The sequence below is a fragment of the Microtus oregoni genome, unplaced genomic scaffold (assembly GCF_018167655.1).
Source record: "Microtus oregoni isolate MIOR12 unplaced genomic scaffold, Mior012 000032F_ref0000030, whole genome shotgun sequence".
Classification (NCBI taxonomy): domain Eukaryota; kingdom Metazoa; phylum Chordata; class Mammalia; order Rodentia; family Cricetidae; genus Microtus; species Microtus oregoni.
Genome location: NW_024543091.1, coordinates 8,250,052 through 8,265,000, shown reverse-complemented (window position 1 = coordinate 8,265,000; position 14,949 = coordinate 8,250,052).

Sequence of the window (14,949 nt, the reverse complement as noted above, 5' to 3'; positions counted from 1 at the left end):
ATGCTGACTTGGAGGCCCTCAGGTAAACAGCTAGGAACAGCTTTCCTGAGTGATATAGTAGATACATTTCTAGGTTTTCTTTTTTTGAGAAATATTCAAACTGATATCCATAGTGGTGTGTGAGGCAAGTCTACCAGAGACCACAGCATAGATACTCTTAAAGTCTGAAAGAAAGTCTGTCTTGCTGGCCAGCAGCTGCACAGAGAACTTACCCAAATTCTGCAGCTCTAAGCCTTACAGTTCTGTCTTTTATGCACAAAACCACATCCTGGTAGGCATGCTTCAGCTAGCAAGAAGTGGAACTGCAGAAGACAATGGAGGAGAAAAGCAAGCTTAGTACATTTGTGACTTTTTACTCGGAGACTTTCCTGGAACAAGGTTTGCACTAGGTCTTTGTTCCAGTTTTGGCAGGTGTTGGGACCTGCATGCTGAATTTCAAGGTTGGAATGGTGCCTCTAACATGGCATCAATCATGCTAAGGTCTTGCTGCCTGGTACAGTGTGCTAGTGCATAGTCTCCTGAACAGCATATAAGGGTTTTTGCATACATAACATTTGGTATTACCTGTTTTCTTAATGAGCTATCGAAGCTAAGGTAAGATAGAATCTTAGTGGGGTTTTATTTTTCATTTTTCTCATGGCTAGTGAGGATGGACACTTACCATGTTTATTGACCATTTGCAATTTGTCATTTAAAAACTATTTATTTCACAAGCCTATTTATAGATTGAGTTGTTTGATTTCTTGTTTAGGTGTTTGAGTTCGAGGTATAGTATAGGCATTGATTCTCTACCAGTTGTATAGATAGCAAAGGTTTTCTGTGGGTATCTCTTTACTGCTTTTGCTATAAAAAATGTATAATTCACAAGGTCACATTTGTCAAATGTTGGCATTATTTCTCGAGCATCTCATTCTGACAGTCCTGCATATAATCTTTATCATAAAGTAGTTTTCCTATCTTTTTTATAGCTATCAATTTTAATTCTTACATTAATTCTTTTCTAAGATTATCTTTTTTCCATCTCAATTTATATGATGAGCTTTTCATTATTCAATAGTGTGCTGTTCAATCTTGAAGAGTTTTTGTATATTCTATAATTTCTCTTACTATAGAGTTCTAGTTTTTTCCATAGCAGTCAAATATAAGAAATGATTCCAATTATTCCATTTGTTAAGGTTTGCTTTGTGTTCTATTATATTATCTCTTTTGAGGAAGTTCTATGGGTGATGAGAAGACTGTGTTTCGCCATTTGGATGTAATTTTCTACAAATGGTTGTTAGATCCATTTGACCTGTCCTGTCACTTAACTTGGATATTTATTTTTTTTTTAAATTTGTTTGTTTTGTCCTGATGGCATGTCTGTTTGGTGAGATTATATTGCTGAAGTCATGCACTTGTGTCGTGGTGAAGTTAATCTCTGTCCTAATGTCTAGTCACATTTGTTTTATGAAGTTGGGTCCATGCATGTTCTGTGCATTGTCCCTTTAGCAAGTATGAATTATCTTTTGTTTCTTTGACTAATTTTAGTTTGAAATAAATTTTATCAGATATCAGGGCAGTACACCTACTTGTTTCCTGGTTCCATGTCCCTGTAGTAGAATTTTCAATATATTTACCCTATGGCTGTGCCATTTATGATGAGGTACATTCTAGCCAGCAACAAATCACTAGAAACAAAACATCTTCCTTGTTAACCAATCTACTTGTCTGTGCATTTGATTGGAAAACTGAGAACACTACTATCAAGAGTTATTATTAAAAGGAACAGAGGCAGGTGGATCACTGTGAGTTTGAGGCCAGCCTGGTCTACAAGAGCTAGACCAAGACAGGCTCCAAAATTACAAAGAAACTCTGACTCAAGAAACCAAAAAAAGAATTATTATTAAAAGCTACGTATGAATTTTGCCTTTTTATTATATGCATATGTGCCTGTGTGCATGCATGCCACAACTAGAGAGATAGGTCAGAGGATAACTTTTGGGATTGGGTCTCTCCTTTCACTGTGTGGGTATTGGGTATCAAACTTTGGTCCTCAGACTTCTACTGAGTCATCTGGTTCCAACTCTGTCTATTTAAAAATGTTTTAAAATGTGTTTTGAATATTTCTATATTTCATTTGCTTTACCACTCTTTTAGTATGACTATTTCCTGTAACTTTATGAACGTGTTTATCATTTCTCCAGGTTGAAGGATTCTTTGAAGCATTTTCTGTATGACTCTATGGTAATGATTTTTTTATCTTGTTTTTAACCATCGAATTATTATTATTTTTTGTTCAATAATGGCAGTTTTACTTGGCTCATTGTCTGGATTGGAAGCTATAAGTGACTTGACAAATTTTTTTTTGCGCTTCAGTGCTGCGTCTGCTACAGACCATGCATGGATGTTACAACTCTCTGCAGACCATGCATGGACGTTACAACTCTCTGCAGACCATGCATGGGTGTTACAACTCTCTGCAGACCATGCATGGACGTTACAACTCTCTGCAGACCATGCATGGACGTTACAACTCTCTTGGAGCTCCCACTTGAGTCCATATGTTTTTATTGTAAACAAAATTTATACACATGTTCTTGAAATTCCCAGAAAATTTCAGCATGACTTTTGGGAAAGAAGAAAGGGCATAGATGCTTAAGCCTTAAGCATGATGTTTTGTTATTTTTAACACTGCTATTTGAAAAAAAAGTTCATATTATAAGAATTAGATTATTGATCCAGTTTTTGAGAGGCTCTTAACCAGACTTCAGAATGAAGTGCTCCTTTATCTTCCTATTTCATCTTTTCATACTGCCTCATCATGTAAGCTCAGTTCCATAAGATAGGACAAGTTCAGCGATTCGACTCTGTGCTATTAATGAACTGGAAATACTGAGGTTGCTCTATCCATACGCCTAAGTTTTATGAGCAAATTTACATATACCAGGGGGAGAGGAACGTTGAATCAGAAGACTGGGGTCACTGACACATATATTTGGTCATGAGATATATATCTCAACTTCTTTAACTTGGAGAACTCTTAAGGGGTTAAAGTAGATTTCTACGTCTGTCTGTGTGTGAGAAATAAACTAAAAACAGTTACCATAGGCATCAAATTCAAGAAGAGAACAGTCTTATACCAACCCTATTCAGACACTCCCGAGTGATTTAGCATTCAAATAGTTTCTTGCTTGGAATAGGCCTTCATTTATCTTCTGTCTGCTTTCCCTTATTTAATTCATTATAGAGTTCTAGCTGTTGCAGGTATATTTACCAACTTAATAATCTATCATTTATATTTTTAAAATTAGGTAAAATTTATTGTCTTTACTTATCATGTCCAGAACGATGTGAACCAGGTTTACTTTCTGAAAAGCCTCAATGGAGCCACTTAGCATATACATTTCATCATGTATTTATAATTTTTTAAAAAATTGAGTACATGTAAAATCTTCTTTCTTACAGATTATAAAACAGAACACATTGTTATTAACTAGTTTTTGTAGTTATCTCTCTTGCTGATCTGAAATTTATGCCCCATGATCAACACCTGAGGATCCCCTGTTCTACTTTATCCAGACCTCATTCTTTGATCCAAGTTCAACCTTTTTTGGATTTCCCATGAAGGTAGGACCAGTGTGCTATCTGTTTTTTCATGGTTTGCCTATTGAACAGAGGACAATGCTTTACACATTTCTCACAATGTTAGAACTTTTTTCACTTACTGTTTTAAGATTTCATTATATATCCTCATTATATATGGTATTGTGCTACAAAGGATCTTTGCATATAAATGTATGTTGTCCACTAGTTATACTACCCCATAATGCCTCTTTTTCTCTTACTCATTAGTCCTCTTTGTTTCCTAGATGATTTGCTTTACGTTCATGTCATACATACATACACACATGATTTTATGTATCTACCTAGAAGTCATAAATGAGAAAAAACCCACCACATTTAGCTCAATTCAGTCAACATGATTATTTCCAGTTGTGTTCATTTTACTGAAAATGGTATAAATTTGTTCTTCTTGTGCCTGAAAAAGTCAGTGTGTATGTATGCCATATTTTCTTTACCCGTTCATTTGTTGTCATAGGCTTAGGTTGAGTCAATGCTATTTTTTGATAAGAAAGAATTTTGTTTCTTAATGGGATTGCCACCCAATTCTAAGTGATAAATTGTGCCCAAGTTTAATTTGCAGCACCCAGTTTTCTTTTTTAGAAACAAATAATCCATCTTGCAACTCACAGTGGTCTGTAAGTCTGGTCAAGCAGAAGAAAATGAGGTTCTTTTCTCTGGGTTTCTCTTCTGTGCAGAGAGATAATTAGATAAAATTCGGAGGCTTCTTCTCATTCTCAAAGCCCATGAACACACACACACACACACACACACACACACACACACACAGACCTAGTAAACAAGGAGCTAGCCCAAACAGAGCTGACAACTATGCTGAGGCTTTATGTGAACATTTGCTGCTCTTTGTTATGTTTGTATTTCTATATCAACCACACCGATCATCTACTCTTTCCTAGAAGGATAGCAAGCAGGAAAACAAACATTTCTTTTTCCTAATCAACATCTTACACACCCAACACACAGAAATCATGCTCCGTGAAGCACTCTGCGCCGGGGATTAAGCTATATGCTGGAGCAATTAGCTAGCAGTGTCTTTGCTTTTCCTTGTGCCTTTATAGTCAACTTACGTAGGAGAGTTAGTAAAAAGCCAAGGTTATGCATGGAATGAAAGTCAGTGTTCGTGTGATTAAGAAAAAAGATTAAGAATTTATGATTGAATCCTCTTCTCAGGCCAGCTCTGTATGGAGCATTTGCATATTCCCCAAAGGCTCTGGGTGACAGAGAGCTGTCCTGAAGCCAGGACCCTTGGGCCAGGATTCCATCAGTAGTTAAACTGACTCCTTGTCTGAGAGTGCTCTCAGAGCCAGGACTAGAAAACTTTGCCACAGGAAATGAGATAATGCATCTCCAAATTCATTTATCTCCTCAGGAAAATCTATAAGATCTGTGTTTAAGTTCTAGACACCTTAGATATTCTAAGACCTGTGTTTAGGTTCTAGACACCTTAGATATTCTAAGATCTGTGTTTAAGTTCTAGACACCTTAGATATTCTAAGACCTGTGTTTAGGTTCTAGACACCTTAGATATTCTAAGATCTGTGTTTAGGATCTAGATGTCTTAGATATTCTAGCAGACACACAGCAGTTGCAAATGGCTCTTCTTTTTCTGATGTGTTACTGATTCATAATCATAATTTAGACTACTCTATATTCTTTTATATGAAATAGGCTATCTCGCTGCATAATTTTCTGAAAAAGCAGTACCAAACAACCCATTTTTTTTTTTCTGTAGAAAAGGAGAACAAGATGACATGGAAAAGAGCCAGGGCCCTAAAGGGTGAGAACCCCTGGATTTGCTCTCTAAATGCTTCACGAAGACCAGTCCAGGTGGTGTAGACTGGTGGCAGGGGGATCCTGAGCTCAAGGAGGAAAAAAGAAAAAGCTGCATGACCTTGAATAGCTCCGTAGCTTCTCTGTACTCACATATTAAATAGAAAAATGTAATCTTTAAGTCATAGAGTACATATGAATTTTGAAAAGACTAATTATAGAGTGTATATAAGAAAACCTTCTAATATCATATAGCTATGCAAACAGCCACTTAGTCTTTTGGTCTACCAGGAACAGAAAGAGCCTGTAGGACCCTTTCTTTCAGTTAATAGTTAATATGTGAACACCAAGTGCAAGGTACTTAACATGTCCAAGTTCGTAGTGACGTCACTGACTGAATAGAGTCTGAGCTTAGTTTCAATTCAAACTGGTAACCTTGTGTTTTTACGGGAGCTTCTTCCTTCTAAGGGAAGATTTCTTTAGCTGACCAGTATCCCAGGACATGATTTCCTGTTTACCTTGAAGTGGATGTTGTGGTTTTTTTCTTAATGATTGGAGGACATTGCAGTTCTTGGTGAAATGATCTCATTTAAACATAGAAGAGGATAGAAGAAAGAACATTAACTCTGCTTTGCTTGTCTATTTCACAAAACTGGACAGATGTATGAACATCACACTTACAAATTTGTTTAGATACTTCATCTCCCTCCATCATCACTTACTACATGTAGAGTCAGGCACCGCTGTAGGACCGGTCATGACAACAAGAGACAAATGTTAGCTCTTGCTTGCAAGGGGATGATAATCTTATTTAGAAAGTACACAAGGTCACCCATGAGCACAGGATAATGTGGTAATACTCTTTAGAAATTTGTGTAATCTGCTTGGCATTAGATGTCTCTCAGTTTCTGCCTCTGGGGTTAAAGATTTCTGCACAAGAATTCTGGTGATCACTGAAGTATGCAATGGAAGATCTACTTTTCAGCTCAGATTCATGACTTTGTTCCCCACTCCTCCTCGCCTCCTGAGAGTACTCACTGACTGTTCTGACATGACAAAGCACACCTAATTCTTCCCACTACGAATGGCCTTTCCAACTTCTGTCTGCTTTGTATCCGTAAACTATCTACCAGAATAGAAAACAGTCCCCAGACTCACAGACAGATTACTGTTTGATGTTAGATGAGATGACTATTAACATAGCCTGCCTGCAGCCAATATTTTATTGAGTAGATTGGAAGGCATCTGTAGCTTTCATAGGGATCAGCTGATGACTGAACAACTAAATTTAGAACAGGGAAAGATGACTGCTTAGGAATGAAAATGCAGAAGTAGCCATATCCATGCCAACCGCAGGGAGTAAGATGGATAGAGAAGTTCTTGAGGAGGCCAGCTTCTTTGTCTTGGTGATCCTGCTCAGTTTTCTTGGAAGAAAAACTTGGGAGTGATTTTAGGACTTACTGAACATATTGCATGTGCCATACTTAGTAGGTCCCATTTTCACAAGGTGTGTCCAAATATAACTCTGTCTTGCAAATAATTTTAATCCCACTTCCTTAGCATTCAATCTTGATGGTAAGAAACATTACACAGTTCCAGATTACCTCAGATATCTTCCAGAGTTTTGTTTTTTTCCAAATTAACCCAGGTATCTCTGTGTCTCCAACCCTCTCTTCAGAAATCAGCTGATCTCCAGCTTTGCGAGAACCATCTGACCCTCAAGGGCACCTGAGATGCCTTGTTTGCATCTATTTGAATTCTGCATTTTTGGCTCTGTATCCCCTCCAGAGCTACTGATCCTTTCTCAGCTCACACCAGGCTCTGCTGCTGTCCTGCTTTCCATTTTCTAGGAAGGAGAATTTTTCTTCTTCTTCTTCTTCCTCTTCCTCCTTTTCCTCCTCCTTCATCTCCTTCTCCTCCTCATCTTTTTCATTCTCGCCCTCCTTTCCCCGGAATGCAAGCCCACCAGAGTACTGGGTCTCAGTACTGCCTTTTAATTTACCACCAAGGCCAAAGGAATTCTTTCAAGTCTTCTGTCTCCCTCCTGTGCTTTACATAAACAAACCAGCTGCTACTCTGGGCCTTCACAGACTTTTGAGGAGAAGGTTTCCTTCATGGTCTAGGCACTAAGGGTCTAGTTTGGAGCAGGAGGACATGATAAAAATCTATGATAACACTTTTTTAAAAACCTTACTCCTATATTGCTGAACTATAAATACATTTCTGAGAATTTTTGTTTTGATTTTGATTAGATTCTGTTTTCCTTGGGACAACTGAAGACCTAGTTGGGTCATAAGATATGAAAACCAACTTATTTTTATGTATAGCTAATCATTAATATGTATTGTAACCAAAGAGACTTTTTATTACAATAAATGATGTTGTTCTTGAGATAGTCCATGGTGACCTCCATAAATACTCTTTGGTAGTAATTTCTCTGGGTTTCTTCACAGATAAATATAACCACTAGGTTTCTTTTTCAGGCAGTTTTAATGCTTAGAGTGGGTAAATACAATACATGCTTTTCATGGAGAATCTAATGGTTTTGCTTTCCCTGGGATAGTAACTGTTTCTTCGGTGAAGAAAGCAAAGACTCATAGAAGACGGATTACAGTAACCTTTTATTTGGGGAGCAATGGCATGGTAGTTGTTTGTCATTTGATGCTCATGCCACATGGGGTTGGAAGATGATGGTGGTGTATTTTGACCACTGTAGCATGGTTAATAAAAACCCAGAGACAGAAATTGGGGTTCAATCTGAAAGTCAGAAAAGCAAAACACTCAGCCACTGGCTCTTACCTCTATGTCAGTCCAAAATGGTGATCCTGCCTCCAGGAATCTCAGAATGAGACTGTCTGAGAGCTGTCTCCTCCTGTTTTATATTCCTCTCTAGGAATATAAAGCACCACTACTATACAGTTTCCAAGGCAAACTTGTGTGACTACTGGGATTAAAGGTGTGTGTCACTACTGCCTGGTCTGTAAGGCTGAGGGCAGCTGTTTTACTCTCTGAACTTCAGGCAAGATTTATTTTCTAAAATACAAATGAAATATCACTACAGACCACCCTGAGGGAAGCTCTCAGGAAAAGGATGGAGTGCACATGTCACGGTGTCCCTCAGTCCTTCCTTGGAAAGAATGTGTCATAGGCCCCTTAGATTTTGAAATGAGCTGAAGTTTCAAGCTATGAAGTGCTTAGCTGCTTGTAAATTTTGTTACATTTTCGGATTTCCCTGTCACACTCTTCTCTTACTTTTCTTAGTTACTAGATTCTAGATTCTAACATACTAACTTCTTTTATATTGGTTATAGTGATTATGACAGTAATATTTTGCTAAATGTGTGATTTCATAGGGATGGTTTTGGGGGAAATTTCGAGAAATCAAGATTGGCTTTCATTTGTAATCTGTTTAGTTTTACTACTTCTTAACAGTTTTGATCATCTTTTTCATGTATGGAAGTTCTCAGGGCTGAAGAGATGCATTGGAAGGTTTTCAGGGTCTCAAGGGGGAACTTGTAATATATAATGCTAATATCAAACAGTAACCTCTTGGTGTGTTGTCTCATCACTGTTTCTATTTACTTAAATTCGTATGAAAGTTGGTTTTCCTGGTTCTGTCAAGCCTCAGTTTGACTTTATGAAGTGGCTTTTACCAGACCTTCTTTACAGGTTGTAATTTTTATTGGGTAATGCTAAATGAAAGGAAGGAAATGATCGTAAATTGATAAGAATAATTCATTACATTGTAAATTTGAGTTATTACTTAGATCCCCTATCTCTGAAAACCCCATTTCTCAGAAAAAAATTTGAAGGAGCCTATTATTTCATATGAGGGACCATAATGAGAGCAGTGAGCACAGCTGTAATTACTATTCCAGTCCCAAAAGCCACTGTGATGAAGTCATGGAATTACAGTCTCTTCTAAGCTTATAATTGTGTGTGACCATATGCACAGTTTATATTACCGCAGTGGGATCCTCTGAAAGAATCACGCTCTGGAAACATTTAAGACAGAACTAAGCTTTGCTGATCTGTTAATAAAGTAAACCATCTTGATTTAACGAAAATAAATCACATGCTAGGGACAAAACAATCAGCTTCGTTGTGTGGGGTCATGGCTCAGTCTTCTCTCTGAAACAGGAGAAAGTGTATATGGTTGTTCTACTGTCTCAGCATCAATAATTATATGCCACCCAAAAATCTCTTTCGCCTAAATCAGCATAATTTCTAGTCCCTCTTCTTGTTTCTGGCCCCGGAACGTCTCTTGAAGGAGTGGGGTGTGTTCTTTAGATTTGGGGAACACTGGTGAGTAGTCAGGCCCAAGCACAGTGAGGAAAGAAAACATCTAAAGCTGTTAGACACTGCACATTGTGCCAGAAGCCGGATGTGGGTGAGGGCCTGGGCATCGAATGACTGCTTTTGGAGATACTGTGGTGAGCTCTCGGTTTCCAGGGGTTAATTTAGACAGCACCTATTTTTCTACGAGAAGTGGCCAGACAGAGCAAAGAACTGTAAATTGATCTACGCCTTGGGAATGGCAGATATTCAAAAGCATTTTCATCTGACCCTTCTGACCATTTCTGTCTGAGAGACTGGAGGTACTTGGCCTTAACTTCCACATTTTTTCCCTACTTCTGCAAACTGTCATGAGTTGTGAATTTGGAATTTAAAAAAAATCCCTTTTTGGTTTTAGACATATCCAGGAAGAAAAATCACATCCAAGGAGCTATAATTCTGAATTTTAAATGAAAAAAAGTCCTAAATGCAGCCAGCAATGCTTTTTTGAAAAAAAAAACATGAAATCACAACTTACTTCACATTGCTAAAATGTTTTAAAACATGAAAAGTTCACTTATTACAATAATTTGCATTTTTTCATTTATAGAAAGTCTTACAACTAGAAGAATACAAATAACAAGAAAAGTTTAGTTGTTTAATTAATCAGAGAAAGTTGTGTTAATTCTTTCGTGCATTTCCTGCACATGTATTTACATTCTGCAGTATGTATGATTTCCATCCTTCCATAATTTCGTCTGTGTTCCTGATTTGACAAAAGTCAACACATTCTGAAGTATTAATAAGTGACTATTGTAAGCAAGACTAAATAGAGAAATATTTAGGTTTTGGGAATGTCTGCGTTATTGTATAATTCTTCAACAACCATATGAGTGAACTGGGAAACTGACTTTCTCCTTCAGTCAAGCTTTTCAAATGGACCCTCACCCTTGGTAGCTGCCTGCATACAACGTTATGAAAGATGTCGAGCAGAGACATCAGGTTAAGCTGCAGTCCCAACCCCCAGAACTGAAATTTGATATGCTTGACATGGCTAAGTGCTGGAGTTATTTATTCCCTGGCAGTATGGGCACAGCAGAAAAGACGTAACTACACCAAACACAAAGGACCAACTCCCTTTGTGCTGCACTCTTGGTCAAGTCATTAAACTTGCCTGGTTAGTGCCTTTCATGGTAAACATTAACTAGATTGGTATTTCCCAAACTCGGTCCTGGATTTAAACTCTTCTAGTAGTTTCCTATCTAGTTGTAGTCTCTAGATACAATTTCCTAACTATGTCAGGGATTGTCATGGCACAAAGTTACCTAATGCCAATCAAGACATCCAGCCAACCTCTCTGGGAGAATACTGGTGGTCTTCTAGCAGTTATCAGTTGTTGAATGATGCATTTTTCCTTCTATTAACTCTCTGTCCAGGGGATACAGAGTGGAGATCTTGGAGTAGATCATATGAAGTGTGAAGTGTTACCAATCTGAGATGCCATTTTTACAAGATGCACAAGGATTTTATGGAATACCCAGGGTGAAAGCCTCAAACACACTGCTAATCATAACATGAAACACTGATGTAAAGATGCCCAGTTCAATATGAGATATGGTAAAAGTGTGCACTTTAAAGACTAACTCATTAGCACACAAACACGGAAAGAGGTGTCTATTGCACTGAGTAACTTTGAAGTCTTGCTGGCATCCTAAGAATAAAGCCCTACCAGGAATTGAACTCAGGACCTTTGGAAGAGCAGGCAATGCTCTTAACCACTGAGCCATCTCTGAGTTCAATTCCCGGCAACCACATGGTGGCTCACAACCATCTGTAATGAGGTCTGGTGCCCTCTTCTGGCCTGCAGACATACACACAGACAGAATATTGTATACATAATAAATAAATAAATATTAAAAAAAAGAATAAAGCCCTACCAAAAAATTCTGACTCTCGAAATAGGCATCTTGTTCTCCTGATGCCAGGATCATCCATAAAAAAAGGTCAGGCCATCAGGTTCTCCACGGGAACGGCTGAGGCAGGATCAGTATGGTTGTGCATCCCGAGTAGCCCTCATCTTGAAAGCTGCACTCTGACTTTGGAGTTTCAGGCAAAGGATAGAGTGTGTTCAGTATTCCTAATTCATCATTTATCTTGAGGAACATGCATTTAAAATAACAAAGATTACTATACCTATAAACAAATCATCGGTTATAAACTTATTACAAAGCCTTTGGTATAAGTAAGACTAGGACAATGCTATCTTGTGAGTATTCCTCTCTTTGAATACTGACTTCTGGGTAAGACCTCACAGGGCATTTGGGCTACCGTGTACATGTAAATGAACATGGAATTAGCAATCTTACGGCAGAGCTTCCTTTAAGGCTCTTCTGTTAGAATTCACTCTTCTCAGTTTGTTGATTCACTATGCTGCCAGGCATCACTACATCACTGGCCACTGCTATCGCTTCCTCAGGATTCAAATATCGTATATGCTATGCTTATGTGGGTTGCTGCAATAGCACTGGCACCTGTAATGCTCTAGTTTCTGACAGCTACTATATTCATCAGAGGCAACCATGGAGTTTGGCAATTGCCTTTTATCTCATCTGGTGCAGGGAGGGTCAGAAATATCTGCGGGTTATATTCAAGTGCACTACAGTTTATCACACAACTTCTCATCCTTGTTATACTTGTTCACATTCTTAAAAAAGCTTTCTCTTCCTAAAGAATGTGTTTCTCATTGAGGAATAGGCATGCCAAGTCTGAAATTTAAAATCTAAAACATACTGTGTTATCTGAAAACAAATAGAGCTTGGGGGAAAAGTTGCCTTGTGGAAAATTGCTAGATTCATTTTTCCTGGTGCCCAAGTATATTTTTTAAAAAATAATCACCAACTAGTCATTTTGTAGTCTTAAAAGAAATAAGTATTTATTTCAGAAAAGCATGCTCTTAAAATGAGATACTGAGGAGATGATAATGCAGGAAACTTATACGTTTTCTCATTCCAGTGGCTCCCAGGCTGTCACAGACTTTTGGTTTCTAAGTACATGTTACTTACTTAGTGGAGCTTTGTACTGAGAAATGTGAGGGGCTAAAATATGATCACAGAATAAGACCAGCTCTACATGAACTGTCCCAACTTGACAACTGTGTCATCTGGTAAACAAAATGATGGACTACTGGATATATTTAAGTTATATTTCATATTTATATATAATATATTTATAGTAAATAGTAAAATATGACTTATATAAAACATTGACTTAAAGATTTCATAGCTTTTATTTCACTTGATGACCTGTGTTAGTTCTGACATATAATACACTTATGACAGAGAGGGCTTGCCATGGGTAGAGAAGACATTGTAAGAATGTGACTACAAAGTAGATTTTACACAAGTCAATCTCTGTCTTCACTGGTCTTTAACAACCTTGGAATTATAACTGGCCTGATGGTGGTGATCACAAACACTGTGCTTGGCATATAAAAGGTGCACAACAACACTACATTTTATAGAGTTGTTTTTCACACTTTCATAATTAAAATAGTACAGTTGATGCTCAGAGTTGGAGGGATGGTGGCAACTTGGTTGGTTTCTTCTTGACTCAAGGATAATAATTCTACTTGTGCTGGTGCCTATACACATTACACACACACATACATAGAAATGTGTATGTTTATACACACACAAGCACACACATAAATACTTAAGTATACCTATTTATAATTTTTTTTCTTCTTAAGCTGATTTCCCATTAAAAGACCAAATTAAGTTGAAGTAGTATTATGGAAAGTGCACTCAGACCTACAGTCAGGAATTTGGTTTCTAGCCTTGGCTTTGATGCTTGTGTGTCGGAGGAGCCTCCATGAGGCCTGTAATGATATCAGTCTGGGATTGCAGCATTTGATCTAATTAATGTACTTACATTTTCTTATCTTTCCCAGTTGTTGTTTTCCAGAGTCAGGAAAGTACAATAGTGCAACTCTGTATATAGAGGGATTTGGACAGAAAGGCTCCCTTGTTGAAGCCTCCCTGAATTAATTACTGACTTCTCTGTTCCCATAACCACAAGAGTAGCAAAGTTGTGTCTAGTGGACTCTCAAGCACTTCATAAGGACTTAGAAGTGTCCCCAAAGGTGTGTGGCTTCATCTTTCTTTAGAAATTCTATTTTCTTCTCTAGTTTGTTCTTACCACTCCCACTTCCCAAAGTGTTTGCATTCTAATGGAATTGTTGATACTTACTCAAAATCTGGAAGCATTTTAATTTTGCCAGTAGCCATATTAAAACAAAACCTTCTCTATCCATTCTTTCTTTCTCTTCTCCTACCTCCTTTTCTGTTGTCTTGTATTTTGTAATATCATGGTATTTATTCTTTAGCCTTTAGTTGAAGTAGATTATACAAATACGCAAAGGGCATAGTTTGATGAGTGAAATTACATCATGTGGTCACCCATACTTCTTTATCAAACTCTTATTCTTTTATTTTACATTTTTAATTGATGTTATTGAGCTATACATTTTTATCTGCTCCCCTCTCTGCCTCTCCCTTCCCCTTCAATGCCCTCCCATGGTCCCCATGCTCCCAATTTCCTCAGGACATCTTGTCTTTTTCTACTTCCCATGTAGATTAGATCCATGTATGTCTTTCTTAGGGTCCTCATCATTGTCTAGATTGTTTGGGATTGTGAATTGTAGTTGGTTTTCTTTGCTTTATGTCTAAAAGCCACTTATAAGTGAGTACATATGACATTTGTCTTTCTGGGTCTGTGATACCTCACTCAATATGATGCTTTCTAAATCCATCCATTGCCTACAATTTTCAAGATACCATTATTTTTTTCTGCTGTGTAGTACTCCATTGTGTAAATGTACCACATTTTTCTTATCCATTTTTCAGTTGAGGGGCATTTAGGTTATTTCCAGGTTCTGGCTATGACAAACAATGCTGCTTTGAACATAGTTGAGCACATGTCCTTGTGGTATGATTGAGCATCCTTTGGGTATATACCCAAAAGTGGTATTGCTGCATCTTAAGGAAGGTTGTTTCCTAATTTTCTTAGAAATTGCCATAAAAACTCAAGTTCAAATAGATCAAAGACCTCAATATAAAGCCAGCTGCACTGAAGAGAAAGTGAGAAGTACACTTGAACGCATTGGCACCGGAGACCACTTCTTAAATATAACCCCAGTAGCACAGATACTGAGAGAAATGATTAATAAATAGGACCTCTTGAAACTTAAAAGCTTCTGTAAAGCAAAGAACACGGTCAACAAGA